The sequence below is a fragment of the Stenella coeruleoalba genome (genome assembly GCF_951394435.1).
Source record: "Stenella coeruleoalba genome assembly, chromosome: X".
Classification (NCBI taxonomy): domain Eukaryota; kingdom Metazoa; phylum Chordata; class Mammalia; order Artiodactyla; family Delphinidae; genus Stenella; species Stenella coeruleoalba.
Genome location: NC_137152.1, coordinates 94,538,989 through 94,560,365, shown reverse-complemented (window position 1 = coordinate 94,560,365; position 21,377 = coordinate 94,538,989). Strand labels below are relative to the sequence as shown.

The window sequence follows — 21,377 nt, the reverse complement described above, 5'->3', positions numbered from 1 at the left end:
ACGAGAGGGACCCTCTGGAACTGGAGGAGCAGAGGGCATTTGCCCCACCCACTCGAGCCCAGGAAGCCTTCTGGGGTCCCAGGTGGGATTCCCTGCCCTCTGAGACCAGAGGTGGAGGCACGCCTGGACCCCTTCTGTTCTGTTGAGCTTAAGGAATCAGGCTCCCTGACTTCAGGCTATACTAGAAAGCTACAGTAATCAAGACAGTATGGTACTGGCACAAAAACAGAAATATAGATCAATGGAACAGGATAGAAACCCCAGAGATAAACCTTTGCACATACGGTCACCTAATTTATGGCAAAGGAGGCAAGAACATACAATGGAGAAAAGACAGCCTCTTCAATAAGTGGTGCTGGAAAAACTGGACAACTACACGTAAAAGAATGAAATTAGAACACTCCCTAACACCATACACAAAAATAAATCCAAATGGATTAAAAGACCTAAATGTAAGACCAGACACTATAAAACTCTTAGAGGAAAACACAGGCAGAACACTCTATGACATAAATCACAGCAAGACCCCTTTTGACCCACCTCCTAGAGAAATGGAAATAAAAACAAAAATAAACAAATGGGACCTATTGAAACTTCAAAGCTTTTTCACAGCAAAGGAAACCATAAACAAGACCAAAAGACAACCCTCAGAATGGAAGAAAGTATTTGCAAATGAAGCAACTGACAAAGGATTAATCTCCAAAATTTACAAACAGTTCATGCAGCTCAATATCAAACAAACAACAGCCCAATCCATAAATGGGCAGAAGACCTGAATAGACATTTCTCCAAAGAAGATACACAGATTGCCAACAAACACATGAAAGGATGCTCAACATCACTAATCATTAGAGAAATGCAAATCAAAACTACAGTGAGGTATCACCTCACACTGGTCAGAATGGACATTATCAAAAAATCTAGAAACAATAAATGCTGGAAAGGGTGTGGTGAAAAAGGAACACTCCTGCACTGTTGGTGGGAATGTAAATTGATACAGCCACTATGGAGAACAGTATGGAGTTTCCTTAAAAAACTAAAAATAGAACTACCATATGACCCAGCAATCCCTCTACTGGGCATATACCCTGAGAAAACCATAATTCAAAAAGAGTCATGTACCACAATGTTCATTGCAGCTCTATTTACGATAGCCAGGACATGGAAGCAGCCTAAGTGTCCATCGGCAGATGAATGGATAAAGAAGATATGACACATATATACAATGGGATATTCCTTAGCCATAAAAAGAAACAAAATTGAGTTATTTGTAGTGAGGTGGATGGACCTAGAGACTGTCATACAGAGTGAAGTAAGTCAGAAAGAGAAAAACAAATACCATATGCTAACACTTATATATGGAATCTAAAAAAAAAAGAAAAGGTTCTGAAGAACCTAGGGGCATGATAGGAATAAAGATGCAGGTGTAGAGGATGGATCTGAGGACTCGGGGAGGGGAAAGGGTAAGCTGGGACGAAGTGAGAGAGCGGCATGGACTTATATATACTACCAAATGTAAAATAGACAGCTAGTGGGAAGCAGCCACATAGCACTGGGAGATCTGCTCAGTGCTTTGTGACCACCTAGAGGGGTGGGATAGGGAGGGTGGGAGGGAGATGGAAAAGGGAGGAGATATGGGGATGTATGTATATGTATAGCTGATTCACTTTGTTATAAAGTAGAAACTAACACACCATTGTAAAGCAATTATACGCCAATAAAGATCTATTAAAAAAAAAAAAACAGAGACAATGAGGAATGTTTTTGTCTTTCCCCAGAAACAAAAGTGTGAAATTAACAACCTCTGCACTTCTGTTACCCTTCTATCACCATGAAGTCCTCATTGCCTTCAGGATGCATCCAGAGAACTTAACCACACCTCAGACATTTGTCTTCTTTGATCTCTCCTGTTTTCGGCCCCTTTCTTCCCCAAACTGACAACTCTTGCAATTAACCTTTTCCTCAAACATTTTTCTAAGTGCATTTTTGCCAATACATTGCTCTCAAAATGCCTTGACCCAAAGTGATATAACAATTTTTGGCAGTAGGGCAAAACTTTAAGAAGGCTGGGGATATTTCCCTGTGCTTATTTTTTCTTGACAGACATGATTGAAACTGGAATGTTTTGAAGATAACTTTTTCTTTCTCCTAATAGTTTCCCTGAAATATTCTCTGGTAATATTAAAGGATTAAAGAAAAATAAGACATTTACTCTTCTGGTTGAGTTCTGGAAATATTCCTTATGAGTGATGATCTGTATAGTCAACTGCATTTCTACATAAAGATTACAAGCCTAGGTTAAAGACATGCTAAATAGACAACAGAGAGAAAGTTGGCTACAGTGTCTGTGATAGTGCCTGTTCAATTCCCTGCTTCTGAAGATGGTTCTATGATAAGAAACAGCATAAAGCAGACGTTAGGAGCCCTGACTCTGACACTAACTCACCATGTGATCCTGGAGCAAGTCTTTTCCACCCCCTGAGCATCCATTCCCTTATATACAAAATGAGGTAGTGACGAAAGCATTCCTTTTTTTTTTTTTTTTTACAATTTTTATTGGAGTGTAGTTGATTTACAATGTTGGTTTAGTTTCAGATATACAGCAAAGTGAATCAGTTATACATATACATATATCTACTCTTTTTTAGATTCTTTTCCTATAAAGATCATTACAGAGTATTGAGTAGAATTCCCTGTGCTATAGAGTAGGTCCTTATTAGTTATCTATTTTATTTATAGTAGTGTGTATATGTCAATCCCAGTCTCCCAACTTATCCTTCCCCCCGGTAACCATAAGTTTGTTTTCTACATCTGTGACTCTATTTGTGTTTTATAAATAAGCTCATTTGTACCATTCTTTTTAGATTCCACATATAAGTGATATCATATGATATTTGTCTTTCGCTGTCTGACTTACTTCAGTCTTCTACCAGTTTTGAAATTTCATGACGGTAACTATTACTGCCCGTGATTATGCTTAGTTTCTGAATCCTGAAGAATCCAGTTTGTTTTGGTTGGATACTCAAGGTCATGCCCCAGTCAGCTTCTTGGCAACAACAGTGATTTCCTCTACCCTCATAGAAATCTCCTTGAAATAACTATTAGGCCTCCATCTCTTTCAGCTGCCAAACTGGCTTCCTGTGCTGTCCAGCCTCAGTTGGTGTTATTTTCCTAGTTATGCTTCACCTCTTTCCAAATAAGCTTTGAAGAAGGCTTAACCCACTTTTTCCTGGTTCCCCACCATTTCCTGACTCACTGGTTTTGTCCCACACATCAGATTCCTATTATATTTTCCCCCTCTACTTTGCTCCTGTTCAATTATTATCTTGCTTCTTAGTCATAACTACGTACATCCGTAAACTTGCACACATGATTTGTATAGGATGGATCCTATTGGCAGCAAAAGGAGTACATTCAATATATACTTGGGGGGGAACTACAAAAGATCTTTACTAAGCTCTTTCCTTATGAATCCTTCTTTTGGTGTCTTACCTCTTTTTCAACAAGATGTGAATCCTTCTCTAGAGACTCCTAGAGAAAAAGACTTTGAATTGGCTGTATTGTTGGCATTTTCTTTAAAAAATGCAATGAAATATCCAGGAAGCTAGGGATTATCAGTTGTCTTGCGTGGTGTGTTATTTTGAATAAACCAATATCCGTGGATGGAAATTTTATGATTCTCTGTACTCCAGGGTATTATAAAATAGAAATACCATGTCACTCAAGACTTTCAAGTTACAAAGTTGCTCTTGTTTTTTTGCTTCCCTTCGGTTTGTAGTTTTAATGTAACCTGGAAGAAGGACCTAAAGATAGAGCAATTAGATTTTTACCTTCTCCTCAACTATTATTTTCCACTGAATGCTAATCAGCCCTTAATAAGCCCTTTCTCTCCCCCCACCCCCAGCTTTAAATTTGAAACCAAATACTGCTGCTTTTCAAGCACTGGTGTCTATGCCTTACAGTACCGTCTCCTTAACTCCAAAGGAATTGACATTGTCAACAATTTGGTCAGTATATATAGCCAGAAAAATCAGGGCAACCCACATAACCATAACCACTTGCTAGGATCACTGTATTATAGGTGAAGACTATGGCTTCCCCACTGTCCTATAACTCTCTTAGTGGGTCTAGGCAAATGATAGAGGACATAGATCCACTCATTCATATGCTTTCATTCATAGGAGACCACTGATACCTATTATTTCTGCCTATAATAATGATTGACACTTATCAAGCACTTAATCTGCAACAAGCACTGTTTTAATTTTTTTTTATTGAAGTATAGCTGATTTACAATGTTGTGTTAATTCCCGGTGTACAGCAAAGTGATTCATTTATATATATATATATATATATATATATATATATATATATATATATATATATATATATATACATTTTTTCATATTCTTTTCCATTGAATATAGTTCCCTGTGCTATACAGTAGGACCTTGTTGTTTATCTATTTTATATATAGTAGTTTGTATCTGCTAATCCCAAACTCCTATTCTTCCCCACCCCCTTTTCCCCTTTGGTAACCAGAAGTTTGTTTTCTATGTCTGTGAGTCTGTTTCTGTTTGGTAAATAAGTTCATTTGTGTCATATTTTAGATTCCACATATAAGTGATATCATATGGTATTTGTCTTTCGCATTCTGACTTACTTCACTTAGTATGATAATCTCTAGGTCCATCCATGTTGCTGCAAATATCATTATTTCATTCTCTTTTATGGCTGAATAGTATTCCATTGTGCATATGTACCATATCTTCTTTATCCATTCATCTGTTGATGGACATTTAGGTTGCTTCCAAGTTTTGGCTCTTGTAAATAGGACAAGCACTGTTTTAAATGCTCTACACACATTATCTAATTTAATCTCTTTCCCTGGGTTATTCAATAAGTGCTATTTTTGTCTTTGTATTAAAAATGGGGAAATTAAAGTACAAGGAAGTTAAGTAACTTGCAATGTCACAGAGTTAGCAACTGACAGACTCATGATTTGAACACAGCAGTCTGGCCCCAACATTAAACAATCCTTACAGGAAATATGGATGTTCTCTGGTGCTTATAGGAGTCTGGACAGAATTGGTCCTTTTGAAGGATGAAATAGGCAGTCTTCTAGCTGGTGTAAATGAGGGAGTCCAGAAATGTTCCCTCCAAGTCTAAAATTGTCTCCTTACCACCCAAGTACAATTCTTGGATGTATATATGATTTTTTAACTTTGAATACGGTGAGGAAAGCTGCTTTTAAAGCCAGAATTTTACCCAGGAATGGTACTATATTAAGCCATTGACATCCATTACCAAGTTGGTGTTCATCAAATTAAGGAACACTCATATAACACTAATCTAACAGAGAGCAAAGGACACAGAATATGGTTCCCAAACTGTGCACCAAGGTACCCCAGGAAGACACAGTGAACTTCACAGGGGTGCTGTGGGATATTTTAAAATTTAAAGGGGAAGAGTATGATATTTGACTTATGACACCACATGGACTATTAGCTCAAGATATTTCACAGTCTGAACACTAGACTGTACTATACTATTTTTGACAACATCATGCGTTTGCTAAATTGGAATTTGGGCAGTTCCTGTATTTAAAAAGCAAATGCCATGTAAAAACCATTGTGGAACAGGAAATGGTGATGTCCAATTTGATTCCAAAAATTTAAGAAGTTGTACAGGCACATGTATCCCATTAGTAAGTAATTATGATTATTTGAGAATAAAATTAAAATATTTTTTCTTCCAATTTATGTGTATAATTTTTTAGTTAGCCACTAGGTTAGTAGGACATACATACTTACTAATTTGTTTGCAATTAACTATTTAATATATTGAAATAGTCTTTTGGACTGGGGGCACAATGAATACTATTACTGAGACATTAAAAGATCTGTGAACAGAGAAATTTGGGGAACCTCTGCAAAAAGATTATATCATATTTTTTTGTGTGTGTAGGGGGTAGAAAGCGGGACAGCCTTATATTTAGGCTGGCAGGTGGTGCACCACGAAAGTACTGGGCATCTGAACGGGAGTAAAGTGCTACCAAAAGGACATGGAGCCATTCTGAAAGAAAACTGTAGACACAAATACCCCATGAGTCTGTTAGACATCAAACTCTGAGGATAGGGCCCATGTGAAACTAATTCTCCTGTGGTTTCTCGGTTCCCAGTATATTATCTGGCAGGGCAAATATTTTCTGAAAGAACAATGAATGACATCAACTTCCAGCATTACCACAATAGTTCAGTTTGTCCAGCTGGCAAATAAAGTCAATAATTGAACTCATTCTCTCTAGCAATCTAAAATGGAAAGATTTTATTTGATTATATCACAACTCACCTACAGACACTACTCTCTTAGGCAACAATGACTACTTCTTGGGAGTTAGTAACACCCCTATACTGATACTACTTCCCATCTAATCTGGAGGTACATAAATAACTCTGTTGGGAACTAAATTCAGTATCAGGCTCAAGCTTTGATGAATTAGGAACACTGATGTTAGGTACATCTACCATTGATTCATTGAAACTTTCTTGCCTTGGTTAACTGTAAGTATAATTAAGAGTTCTTACCTCAGTCTTTACATGCTGATCAATGGTTTTTAGCTTATTTCTGACCCCTGGTGATTTGAGGAGCCATATTATTCACACTTGAGAAATACAAAGGAATAAAAGCAAATTTCCTCAATCTAATATAAAGTATTTAAGAAAAACCTATACAACAGGTCAGACATTATGGTGAAATGCTGGTAGTATTTGCTTTAAGATCAGGAACAGGATAGTGTAACTCACTACCAGAATTTCTATTAACTGTGGGCCAGAGATCCTAGCAGTGAGGAAACAATAAAAAACCCAAAAAGTGTAAGTTTTGGAAAGCTTGAAACAAAAATTTATTTACACGTGATAAAAATGGTCTATGTAGAAAACTGAAGTAACCACAGGTAAATTATCAGAACTATATTAGGAAAATAAGGTTGCTGGATGTAATAGTAAAACACTAAATTTCATTTCTATATACCAACATAAAAAAATTAGAAAATACAATTTAAAATGAAACAACTCATAAGAGAAACTTTAAGATTAAGTTTCATTTTCTGCTTCTAGCATGATGAAATAACATGGAGTAGTCCCTCCTAAAAAACTAGAAAATTGGGCAAAACATTATAAAACTGTTCACAGATATTAGACAATAGAAAGTGAATGACTGTGGTCCCGGATAGAAGGGAAAACAATGAGATGATTTCTGTAATCCCCTTGGCTCCCTTCCTGGAGACACTTTCTGGACCAAAAGTATGAGGAGGGAAACCTGAGCAGAGAAAAGAGATCTTATTAATTTGAGAAGATAGATACTGGCATTTGCAAAGGCTGAGGTGTCTAAAATTGGTGAACAAGAGAAAACTATTCAAAAAAAAGTTCTAGAATATTCATAGGTGACCCCTTGAGTTTGTTGCAGAATATCAAGACATCCATGAGGAAGGTGAAAACCCTGGTAAAGGAAAATAAGATAGCTCTAAAATGGACAATTTCCAGAGCTTTCCCAGGGCTGTGAGAGATTCTAATTCTAAGCAACCAGGATGAAGTGGTGTTGTCGTGCACCTAAATAATGCAGTAGAATCCCATAAGAGTCACACCTTAGCAATACAACTAAACTAGCCCTAGAGTAAATGTCACTCTAGACTCATGCCACAAAGCCTAAAACAGGCTTCAAAAGAATCAAGCTGATCCAAAAGTACATTTAATGCGTCATAACACAATCCAACACTGAATAAGGCAAGATAACAAATTCCAGTACTTGGCAATGTAAACTTCACCCTGTTCAAGCAGCCAATCCATATTAATAGACATGTGAAGAAGGAAAATGTGACCTATAACTTGAATGGAAATAAGTCAGTCAGAAAAGACCCAGAAATTAGAGAGATGATAGAATTTACAGACAAACATTTTAAACGGATGTTATAAATACGTCCAAGGAATTAAGGAAACACATGAAAATAATTAGGAGAGAAATCAGTGCTATGAACAGATTTTCTAGAGCTGAATGATATATTATTTAGAATAAAAAATTCACTGGTTGAGAAAAGCAGCAAGCTAAATATTGAGGAATAAAGGATAGACTCTTTAATACCCAGAAATAGAAACTATCCAAACTTAGCTACAGTGAGAGATAATAATGAACAAAGTTAGCAGAATATCAGGAAATCTGGCTAACATATGTATAACTGGAATATCAGAAGTGAAAGAGAGCAAAAAAAAAAAAAGAATGGCTGCAATTTTCCAAGTTTGATGAAAAGTAAAAACACACATCTAAGATTCTCAGCAAGCATCAAGTAGAAAAAAACAGAAAACAAACAAAAGAAACATATCCTGATCAAACAACTGAAAACCAGTAGCAAAGAGCAAATCATTTAATCAACCAAAGAAAAGATACAGAAAGAAAATTTTTTTAAAGACTGCAGATATTTTATTAGGAAAAAAATACATGCCAGAAGACAGTGAGACTTTTGGTATAAGTGCTGAAAGAAAAAACAAATATGTTAGCCTAGAATTCTATGCCAGTGAAAATACTCTCAAAAAAACAGGCAAAATAAAACTAAAAGAAAAAAAAAAAGTAAAAAAAAAACCCAGATAATTCAGTATAAATGTTACAAAAAATAGTTTAAGGAAGTTCTTCAGGTCAAAGGAAAAAAATTACACCAGATCAAAATATATGGGCAAATATAAGAGTTACCTTTATCATTACCTTACTACCTGAAACAACAAATAAACCACCCAAAGCATATTAAAATTAGTTTTCCAAACACTGGATATTGGGCAATGGTGAACAGTGATCCTCAAGATTCAGGGAACAAATAATTTGTTCTATAATATTGCCTAAGTGTAATAGGGAAGAACAAATCTGACTCCATACCGGACCTGTTTCTTTTACTTTAACCTTTGTATTCTATTGCTTTTGCTACAAATTAATCACTAAAATGATGTTGCCTATAGCTTAAAGTATACATAATGGCCCATCTCCAGGAACCCTGCCTCCCATGCCTGAGTGTTAAGTTAAAATACCTTTGTTTAAGCTCACAGGAAACATCCTGACCAAGCCCACCTGTGAATGGCTGGAGGAAAGAAGAAATTAACACATCCCCTATGGACTGTGGCCAGAATCAGGAAATATTTACAACAACTTACCACCATTTTTACTTTACCTCCTCACCTCCCCGCTCTTTGCTCTATAAAAGAAACCAGCATCCAAACCTGGGAAAATGGTTCTTTGGGACACTAGTCCACCATATTCTTGGTCTGCTGCCTTTCCAAGTAAAGTTGCTTTTCCTTGTTACAACTTGTCTCTCAATTTATTGGCCTGTCATGTGGCAAGCAGTAGGAGCTCGGACTTGGTAACATAAGTACTTCCTGGAATAAATCCCCAGGCTATAGCATAGGATGGGGAAGTGGGGCTCAGGTGGAATAGCACAGTCTCCCTGAGTTGAGGAGATAGAGCTGGAAGTCTGGGGAGGCCAGAGTCACTAAAGTTCAAAGTGAAACATAGTGATGAAGAGAGAACTGCACAAAGAGAGAACTTGGAGATCTGTAAAGCAATATCCTAGAGTATTTAGCTGAGTACTGATGAGTGCATATGTCTGAGATATCTACCTGAGACTATGGAAAGAATCACAGAGAAAAATTACAGGAAACAATTCCTAGAGCTTATAGAAGTCTAGGCATAAAGCCTGTTCCCAGCATACAAAGTGAATAATCTCATAATTTAGAGCACTGGGTAGCATACTCAGAAGTTTTTACCTCATTAGCAGGAAAAGTTAAACACTAGATTAAACACTGCCCTAGTATCACCTAATAAAGGTAAAACTAATATCCAAAAGGATCAAACTTTTTCCATGTAACTCAGTATGTCCCAGAACAAAGCTCAAGAATATTTTTAATAATGTGAACATATCCATCAGTAAACAAGATAAAATTCACAATGCCTGTTATCTAATCAAAATTAAGAGGCATGCAAAGAATAAAGAACATAGTAACATAATGACAAGAAACATATATCAGTCATAAATGACCCTGAACTGAAATATTATAGATTTAGTACTCAAGGACATTAAAATAGTCATTATTACAGTATTCCATATTTGCAAGAAGCTAGGGGAAAATTGAATATACTGTGTTACACAAAGACATGGAAGATATAAATAGGTCCTAATAGAATTCCTACAGATAAAAATCCCAATATCTAAGATAAAAAAATATACTGAATGGTATTTACAGCAGAGCAGACATTGCAGAATAAATGATTAGTGAATGTGAATGCTACAGTAGAAACTATCTGAAATGAAGCAGAGAGGAAAAGTGAATAGGGCACAAGTACACTGTAAAAAAGAAAATCAAGCTCTGTGGGGAGTCCCTGAAGGAGAGGAAAAAATGAGAAAATATAAAGAATATTTGAGGAAGCAATGGCTATTTTCAAAATTTGATGAAAATAATTCACTTTACAGTTTAAAGAAACTCAATGAACTCTAAGCACAAGAAAAATGAAGAAAATGACTCTAAGATATGTTATAATCCAATTACTTAAAACCATCAATAGAAGATCTTAAAAGGTTTTAGAGGAAAGACAAATCTTATTATCTATACCTGAACAAACATAAGAATACAGTACATTTCTTATGGAAAATAATGAAGCTAGAACACCGTGGAGCACAATTTCTTTACTCAGCAAAAATAGCTTTCAAAAATGAAGGTGAAGAAACTAGAGGGGAAAGAAACTTCCAGAATGGCTGAGTGAGGAGCTTGGCAAATCCTATCCTGAGAAAGCAACAATGAAAATGGGCAAAATTATTTTTAAAAAATTCAAAGACTCAGGCTTTTAACAATTTGAGAAGTGTTTATTCAAGAAAATTTATTGAATCTTGATGAGAACAGTGGAAGTTTATGGTGTTTTAATCTGGAGGTGCTCCCCTCACAACCATTCCCCTACCTCCATGTTGCAGAAATACGTCCCCGGGCAATGAGTGGCTAATTTTATTTGGAGCACAGTGTAGAAAATTCTAGATCCAGTGGTGTTGTCTTCCAGCTGGGGCCTCAAGTACAATGGAGCAGAGAAAAGACATTCCCACTTTTCCCCTGTCTGAATTCCTGACCCATGAAATCGATGAGTCATGATAAATGATTGTTTTACATCATAAATGTTGGGCTCATTTGTCACACAGCCATACTAACTGGAAGATATTTGTAACATGGACATGGGATGCTGCCATAAAACAAAAACCTAATATGGCAGTGTTTTGAGGAACAAGATGTTAGGCCTAAATTGGATGAGCCTTCTTCTTTCTTAGGAGAATGTATGGAAGACTATCTTCACGATCTCAGATAAAAATGAATTGCTTTACAAATATACAAAATGCAAATTCAGTAAAGGAAAAGACAGATGCATTTGATTGCATTAAACTTAAGATATCTGTTCATCAAAAAACAGAATGTTTAAAGACAAGCCAAACATTTAAGGAATATATTTTCAACACATATAACTGCAAAAGGATTGATAGGCATAATAAATAACCCCTATGATTTAATATAGAGAAAAACACGAATGACTCAATAGAAAAATGGACTAACTATAGGAATTGAATTTCACATAAAACAAAGCTCGAAAATCGTATTAATAGATACTAATTTTCATTAGTAATCAAGGAATTGAAAATTAAAGCCATATGAAATGCAGTTTTATGCCTTCCAAATTTCAAAAATTAAAAGCCTGAGTCTTCCAAGTGGTTTTCAAGATATGAAGTAATGGGAACTCATATACTTCTGTTGCGATTCAAAACGGGAAAGCTACTTTAGAAAATTAATTTGGCATTATCTTGCAAATTCAAAAATGCCCATACCTAGGAATCCCACTCCTATGTCTATACCATAGAAAGATTCTTGAATGTGAGTGCCAGGAGACAGGTACAGGATTGTTTAACTACTCTTCGCAGTAGCCAGAGAGGAGAAACAACCCAAATATACATCAGCAGGAGAATGGGTAAATTATGGCATACTAAATACATATGAATGAAAAGAAAGCAACTCTGGCAGCACTCATAAACATGGATGATTTCAGATTCCTAATGTTCAATGAAAAGACCAAGTCATAGATCAGTGCATACAGTATGTTACTGCTTATACGTTGAAAAATGAAACTAAATAATATATTGTTAATGATATGTTCTGTGCATGTAAGTGTATTAGCCACTTGGCGCCAATCCTCCCAAATGAAATTGGGAGCTGTGTTTTCAAGAATCCGCTCCTCTCTATGGTTCTGCATTTGAGTTGGCTGTATAACATTTGGGAGGCAGAAGTGAAACACTAGGAAATTTGTCAAAGTGAGATATAGTGATGGATAGATATAGACAAGTTTAGAGAGCCCTACCTTGTCCCTGCTCTTCTGTTCCATTCCTAGTTCATCTTTCCAACTAATGCCCTTACCAGTCAACAGCAGGCTCAAGCCCATCACCAAGTGCTTAGTAGAAGTAGCAGTTTCCACTTAAGGGAACAGCTTTTGCAGGGATGGCAATTTCCACAACAATCTCCATTAAATCTTTCGTGGTACAACCTTGGCAGTCACTTGTGCTCAGTTTCTCAGATTTTCCCACATTCTCTGACTTGTTCACCCTCATTAGTGGTTCAGGTGGATGTAAGATCTGATCACTATAACAAATGGCTTTTTGTTATTGTATTAGTTTGCTACAGCTGCCATAACAAAATACCACATACCGGGTGGCTTAAACAACTGAGAGATGTTTTCTTACAGTTCGGTCCATAACAACCATAATATCTGTGTGCTCCTGTTTTCCTGATAAATCTACACATATAATAACACCATAATAAGAAGCAATGAAATTGTAAACACACAAATAAGAATAGTAGTGACTATGGGATATAATATTTCCTTTAGCATCTCTTTAGCAAATCTGCATTTCCTGAGAGGTCTTTGCTCAAGAAAACTGTTCAGTTAATATTCTTCTATGTGATTTTGGAAGCTTCGTAGACCATTGCCAACTCATCACTTTTTTTTTCCTTGCTATCTTCAAAACCATCCTTTCATTTCCATTCCTTACTTCTTTCATTTCACAAATCTCTCAACTATAATATAGAACAGAAGTTGCAAAGTGGTGACCCCAGCTCACATCCTGGCTACAGATATATTTTACTTAGTACAAAATCTTAAAAATGGTTAAACATATTCTGAATTAACTGCCAACATTTTAAAATTGGGAAATTTTACACAACGATCTGGACTTCTGACTTCTCTTCAAGTTGGAAGATCTAGTAATATTGACCGCACATACTCCTGCACCGTCTTGTCTAACCTTCAGCCAGCTTCCTTCATTTGTTGTATCTATTTCTTCACTGTTGGCATTTGAGCTGGTGACCACAATTCCCAGTAAGAAATTTAGCATATATAATATTTTCCTCATTTTCAATCTCCCTGACCCCAAAACACTCTATTGTTCATTCTCTCCTGATCCCTACTCTCATGAGAAAATACAATTGATTCTAGCAATTTAAATTAAGGAATGAATAATTTACAACCAATTAGTAGTCAGCTATCCCAGAGTATTTTCACTTTTAAAGAGGCAACCTAAAGAAAGGAAGACATTTCTGCTATGCACCCCACTGCTCCCTGTGCTTTGCTTTTCATAACACTCAACTTACTTGTCATTATTTGTTCAGTATTATTTTCTGCAGTAGATGATAAGTTCTATGAGGGCAGAAACCGTGTCTGTTCTTTTCATTGCTGTCTTCCCAGGACTAGCTCAATCTATGTCACTGAGTAAATCCCAAATTAATATTTTTTTAATAAATAAAGGGATAAATGAATGTTTTATCCCTGCTTTTCCTAGTGATCTTGGTTTAAAGCAAGCCTGATGTTTAGCTCTTTGCTGTCCAGATAAGCCTTATTTGATGGTAGCTACCCCAGAGGACCAAGTCTATGGAGCTGGTTTTGTACCCTTATGTACTACTGATAATAGCCCTGATCCACGGTTAAATAAGGTAATCTTCTACCATATCACAGAAATTATACCTTTTAATAACCAGTTTGTGGGAGGAGCATAAAAGCTAAAAGGATTTCTAATGCCTTTGTGACCAGTCCAAGCCCTTTTTAAAAGTGTGTGTGTGTGTCTGTGTGTGTGTGTATGTGTGTGTGTGAGAGAGAGAGTGAGAGAGAGAGAGAGAGTCATTGTTTCTATCCTCTGTGCTATTGAACACCTAAACAAAACACATAAGAGAGACACAAGCTCCACCAAACTAGAGACTAGGGAGCAAAACAAAGACAATTTTCAAGAACCAGAGAGAAGAAACAGAGCAGGGCTTAGAAATATTAGAAGATGTGAATTTATAAGTTTGGCCTAAGTGTACTTTCAACTTGGACGATCTATTGATTTAGTGTCTCAATAAATTAAATCAAAATTGCATTTCTCATTTCAAAAAGTCTTTTTCCATTTATCCAAACAAGCATGACCTTATTTTAAATACGTTTTATCCATTATAGGTTGGTGTAATGTAATTTACAGATTGGTCTCAGAGAGCAGGATTGGAATGGTGAACTATTTAAGGCATTTGAATATTTCATTTGAGACCAAAGATCCTTTTCATATTCATCATTAGAGGAGCAATTCAAGGAATATACAAGGAACTCATTCAACTCAATAGCAAAAAACAAACAAAAAACCAAAGTAACACAATTTTAAAAAGGGGAAAGGACCTGAATAGACACTGTTCCAAAGAAGGCATGCAAATGGTCAACATGTACATGAAGAGGTTCCTACCATCACTAATCATCAGGGAAATGCAAATCAAAACCACAATGAGATATCATCTCACATCTGTTAGGATGGCTATCATCAAAAACACAAGAAATAAGAAGTGTTGGCAAGGATGTGGTACACTGAATTGGCTTTACTTTTTAAGATAACTCATAGGAACTAGTTTAATTACACATTTTCTCAGGGAAAACCCAATATGGCAGTAAGGAATAATAATGTATTGTGCATGTCCTTTCTACTCATCAACACAGACATCAAGAAAGCACTGTCTCTGAAGTAAGTCAGAAAGAGAAAAACAAATACCATATGCTAACACATGTATATGGAATCTAAATAAATAAATAAATAAATGGTTCTGAAGAACCTAGGGGTAGGACAGGAATAAAGACGCAGACGTAGAGAATGGACTTGAGGACACGGGGAGGGGGAAGGGTAAGCTGGGACGAAGTGAGAGAGTGGCATGGACATACATACACTACCAAATGTAAAATAGAGAGCTAGTGGGAAGCAGCCACATAGCACAGGGAGATCAGCTAGGTGCTTTGTGACCACCTAGAGGGGTGGGATAGGGAGGGTGGGAGGGAGATGCAAGAGGGAGGGCATATGGGGATATATGTATATGTATAGATGATTCACTTTGTTATAAAGCAGAAACTAACACACCATTGTAAAGCAATTATACTCCAATAAAGATGTTAAAAAAAAAAAAAGCACTGTATCAAAGGCTAGCTGAAGTTATTTTCCATGTTTTCTTCTCCAGGAAAATACTGAGCCTTTTATTTAAGTTCCAGTGCATACATACTTATTTTATATCATAATGAAGTCACAAAACTTGGTTTCAAGTATTAGCTTCACCATTTGCTAGACTTAAGCCAAAGTAATCAAGCTTAAATAATCATTGAAGAGAGATTAGAGGAAACAGGGGGGACTTTGTAGGGGGGTCACAGCCAAGAGCCTTGGGCAGAGAAAAGGGAGGTATAGGATAAAGGCTAAGCTGCTATAACAAAGAGATCCAAAAATACATGGCTAATATAAGATAGAAATTTCTTTCTCACATAAATTTTTCCCATGAAAAACATCCTGGGTAGGTAAATGGACTCTGCTTCACAAACTGATTCTAGTAGTCCAGATCAGCAGGGAAGTTTTACCATCCTCAATAAGTGTTTTTTAACATTATTACTCCAACCTTCAAATTTTCCAGTCAGCAGGAAGGAAAAGTGATAGCAATCCCAAGAGCAATCTTCATTTTTAAAAAGTGACACTCAAATTGCACGGATCACTTCCATGCCTATCTCTTTGAGGAGAGCTTAGTCATTTAGTCACTCCTAGCCATGAGGGATGCTGAGTAATATAGCTTAGCTAGGCAATCTAGTGTCCAGCTACAGCTCAATTGCTGTAGAAGATGTAGAAAATGGAATTTGTTCGACAAGAAGCAGTCTTTGCCACAGGGAGTATAATAGAGCTGAGGCTCTAGACCGGCAAACATCTTCTGTAGTGGGTCAAATAATAAATATTTTAGTCTGCTTGCCTATGACAAGTTTTCCTATGACATATATCCTCTGTTGCAAACTCTTTTTTTTTTTTACAACCTTTTAAAATGTGAAAACATTCTTAGTTTGAGGGTCACACAAACACAGGGTGGAAGCTCACAATCAATAACTTTCTGGCCCCTAAGGTATAGCTGATTCAGTCGCTCAGTCACCTATTTGCTGTTAGACGTTGGAGAAGTCACTGAACCTACCTAAACCTCAGACTCCTTATTTGTCTTTCCCCAATGACGTGTTGGTAAATATTTAATAACTGGCTGGGAGGTGGAGACTGGTAAGTATTTGTGGTGTTTGTCAATTTGCGTGGTTTTAATACTCCGGTTATGGTTAATTTCAAGCGAATAACACGACATCTCTGGACACCGATTTGGGAAAAGATGCACAAAATTGGCTCCTGCAAGCTGATGTAAATCAGTGCACTGGCACCATTTCCCTTACCTACTTCACTGGATTGTTTTAAGAATCTAAATGAAAAAATGCTTTGAAAATGGAAAGTATCTGTGAACCAAAGAAGTGATAATTATTACATGAAGAAACTTATTACAAGATGGAAGAATCTTGTTAGAAAATTCTGTCTCCAATGAAACCAAATTTAACATACTAAAATTTTGAACCACTGGTACGAGCTGTGCTCTTCTGAGCCAAACAGAATAATTTTAATCTCTCTTTCACATGGCAGCCATTCAATATCTGAAAGCTGCCATCCTATTTCTCATAAGACTTCTATTTCCCTAGTACTAAGCTTTAAGATTTACTTAAATGATGATACTATTTCAATTATTTGGATTAGATTCTGTAGACCATGAGTAATTTTTTAATACTCCTTTATCTGACAATGGGGAATTACTGAGCAGAGGCATTTATTACACCTGAATCACTCACGTACCCTCCAAACCAGAATACAATTTGTAAGCTTTTTACACATTTGAATATACCCTTTAAATGAGGTGTATGGAAAACAAATATTTTGTACATTGAATGGTGTCCCTTGGACTTCCATCGTAATTTCAGAGATGAGTCCTGACAGAAATAAATATTGAGTCTATATTTAATAAAAATCATAATAAAAAATTCCGACATTCAGTTCAGGGAGCAATATGTCTTTGTCAGAGGCATTTTGTTTTCTGCAGTAGGTTGTTCAAAAGGACAATCTTCTCACACACTCTTTGGCACATTGATTCAAGGCACATATTTAGTATGACTATGAATCAAGGAGAAAATATATTAACCACTGTCCTAAAAATTTTGTATTTATCAAATGGGAAACTTTGCAACAATTACCTTAGAATGTTCTGCCTTGATTCTCAGCTGCACAGCACTGCAAACCAACCCCCTGCCCATGATTGAACTTCTTTGAAAGTTCTTGCTGTCTCCTGGTGACCCTAAAGAGAAATAATTTTGTTCTGACGCCTTGTATTTAGAGAGTAAGATCCTTTGACCTCCGTATGCATTTCAGAACCCAAGCAGAGCCCAGAGGATTCTCTGAGATGAGGAGATGGAGCTGAGAGTGTGGGGAGACCAAAGCAGCTAGACAAGACAAGATACCAGAGTGGAGAGAGCTACACAGAGAGAAAACTCAGAAGATCTCAAGGGACCCCTTGCTAGCATTTAGCTGAGAACTGGTAAGTTTATACATGTGAGAAAACTACCTGAGACTGGGAAAATAATTTTCCTAAAGGATTAGCAATAACAGTGCCTGGTATTCAGACAAGGACAGGAATAATTTGTTCCCACCAAAAAGATGAGAAAACCTCATGATTCATGAGACCTTAGGTAGAGTGTACATGAAGATCTTGACTCAGTAACTGGGAATAATTAACCCTAGACTGAATACTTCTATAGTCCCACCTAACAAAGCCTAACAGTAAGATACAAAAGGATAAAGCAGATTACCAGTAAATTCACTGTGTCCCAGAAAAAGCTTAAGAATATTTATAGGAATACAAATTATCCAGCCTCTGACAAGGTAAAATCCACAATGCCTGGCTTTCAATCAAAGATTACCAGGTGTACAAAAAGCCAAGAAAATTTCAATGATAATGAGGAAAATAGTCAGTTAAAACCACTCCAGAACTTACACAGATGTTAGAATTAACATAGAAAGACATTTAAAAACTTGTTACAACTATTTTTCATATTTTCAAAAAATAAGATATGGAAGATTTTTTTTAAAGACCCAAATCAAAGTTCCAGAAATAAAAATGACAATGTATGAGATGAAAAATACACTGAATAGATTAATGACTAATTAGATATTGGAGAAGAATAGATTAGTAAACTAGAAGACACAGTGATAGAAGAAAAAATTCAAAACAAAACACAGAAAAAAGAATTCCAAACAATGAAAGTGGTCTCAGTAAGATGAGGGACAACTTCAAGCAGCTTAATATACATGGAATTGGAGTTTCCAAAAGAGGGGAGGCACAGAAAAAAATATTTCAAGAAATAATGTCTATAATGATCATCTATATATGATCATCTATTTTATAAGATCTACAACAAAGCTGATAGAAATAATGAGTGAGTTTAGCAAGGTTGTAGGATATAAGATTAACATACAAAACCCAATTTTATTTCTACATACTAGCAATGAACAATCATAAGTTGAAATAAAAACCAATACCATTTAAAATAGCATCAAGAATATGAAATACTTAGTGATAAACTTGACAAAAGACTTGAAAACTATACACTATAAACCATAAAATTTTGCTGAGGGAAGTTAAGGAAGGCATAAATAAATGGAGAGATATAGTTTGTTCATTTATTGGAAAACTTAGTATTCAATATCAATTCTCAAATTAATTTATAGACTTAATATAATCCCAATCAAAATCCCATTCTTTTTTTTCTGGAAAGTGACAAACATTTGAAAATTTATATGAAAGTGCAAAGAAGCTGGACTAGCCAAAACAACTTTGGAAAAGAACAAATTTTGAGGACTAATGCTACATAATTTCCAGACATACTGTAAAGCTACAGTAATCAAAGCAGTGTGGTATTGATACAAACACAGACAAATAGGCCAATAGAAGATAACTGATTATCCAGAAGTAGACTCCCATGTATATTGACAACTGATTTTTGATACAGGTGCAAATGTACTTCAATAGAGGAAGAATAGTTCCACAAATGATGTTGGAAAATTAGATATTCATTTGTTTAATAAAAGGAACTTCAATTCATACCTCAAACCATTAATCCAATATGGATCATAGACCTTAATGTAAACCCTAAAACTATACAAATTACAGAAGAATGCATAGGGGAAGATTTTTGTGTGTGATCTTGCATTAAGACAAAGATTTTTTTAGATTCAACACCAATAGCACATCCATAATAGAATGAATTGATACATTTTACTTCCTCAAAATGAAAAACTCTTGTCTCCAAAAAACACTGTTAAGAGAATGAAAACACAAACCACAGACTAAGATAAAATATTTCTGAATCATGTATTTGACACAGGACTTATATTCAGAATACACTGTGTACTCTCAAAACTCAATAATAAGAAAATAATTTAAAAATAAGTAAAATATTTTACAGACACTTTACAAAAAAACTTTTTGAATGACAAGCACATGTAAATTGATCAACATCAATAGTCATTAAGGAATGCATTTAAAAAAACCACAATGCAATACCATTACAAACATATTAGAACTGCTATAACTAAAATGACTGACTATAGTTAGTTTTATAGACTGGTGGTATGAATGATACAACCACATTAGAAAATAGTTTTGCAGAACTGTTTTCAGTTAGATTTACACCTACCATATGATCCAGTCGTTTTTTTCTCAGGTATTTGCCCAAGAGAAATAAAGGCATATGTCCATACAAAAACTGATACGTAAATGTTTATAGCAGGTTCATTTATAATAGCCCCAAATTGGAAATAATCCAAATGTTCATCAATTGGTGAATCAATAAACAATCCATGGTACAGTCACATAATGGAATACTACTAAGCAATACAAAGTAATAAACTATTGATCCAACAACATGGTTTAATCTCAAAATAATTATGCTGAGTGAAAAAAAAACCCCATAAAAGAGTACATACAATATAATTAAATTTATATAAAATTCTAGAAAATGCAGATTAAAGTATTATGACAGAAAGCCTCAGGCCAGAATGGGTGGTAACTGGGCGTGGGAGGAAAGTATGGGGTTATGGACTGAACTGTATCCCTGCAAAATTCATATGTGAAGCTCTAATGCCCAACGTAATGGTACAGTATTTGGAGAGGGGGCCTTTGGCAAGTTATTAGGTTTAGTTGAGGTCAACAGGGTGGAGCTCTCATGATGGGATAAGTGCCCTTATAAAAAGATACCCAGACATCTTGTTTTCTCTTTGTCTCTGTTCTTAATCCAACATCCTGTGCTGCTTTCTCCCTGTTCATTTGTTGATTAATAAACAATAGGGGCAGTAAGTGGTAAAAAGCAGTCAAACAGAGCTAGGGAGACAAAAATAGGAGTTTCAGGTTATCAAATGTTAGGATTTATAAGACCAAAATTGAGAAGAGAAAAAGTGTACAATGAAGTGAGCCAGACATTCTGAACTGCTTTTCTTCTCCAGGCAGTCAATAATTTATAAGTGGCATAGGACAAGAAAGAGAAAAGCCAACCAGAAAGCAGCTCCTAACAAACTGAGAAGGTAAGCAGAACTGTTGACAGTTTTCACAAGGCTTAAGAGAAAACAAAATGGTAATTAAGGAGCATGAAGGTTCATGGGCTTTGGGAAATACTCCAGGCTATCAGGTGGGACCCCAGAGGACTATATAGAGGAGTGGGGTGGGCTGGAAATACATCAGGCCTTATAACTAAACTCCTCCTCAAATTACCTCAATCCCTTTTAGATTAAGATAATCTGATCCTTTTCTAGCTGCTTGCTAGAACCTAAATAAAACCCTGCCTGGAGGAAGATTTTCCCATAAGAAACAATTTCAAAATTGGATATGGACAGTTTTTTTAAATTTTATTTTATTATTTTTTGAATTAAT

The 21,377-nt window shown here is 35.8% G+C and overlaps 1 long non-coding RNA gene across 2 annotated transcripts in view; it reads left to right on the top strand.

Annotated features, from left to right (window-relative positions):
• Nucleotides 1–21,031, top strand: part of LOC307180111 — a 72,014-nt gene extending 50,983 nt beyond the window's left edge. For both annotated transcript variants that reach the window (XR_013825682.1, XR_013825683.1), the window contains 2 exons: nt 17,825–17,990; nt 20,954–21,031. This is a non-coding gene — a long non-coding RNA (uncharacterized lncRNA). The remainder of the gene's footprint in view (nt 1–17,824; nt 17,991–20,953) is intronic.
• Nucleotides 21,032–21,377: the final 346 nt, after the last annotated feature.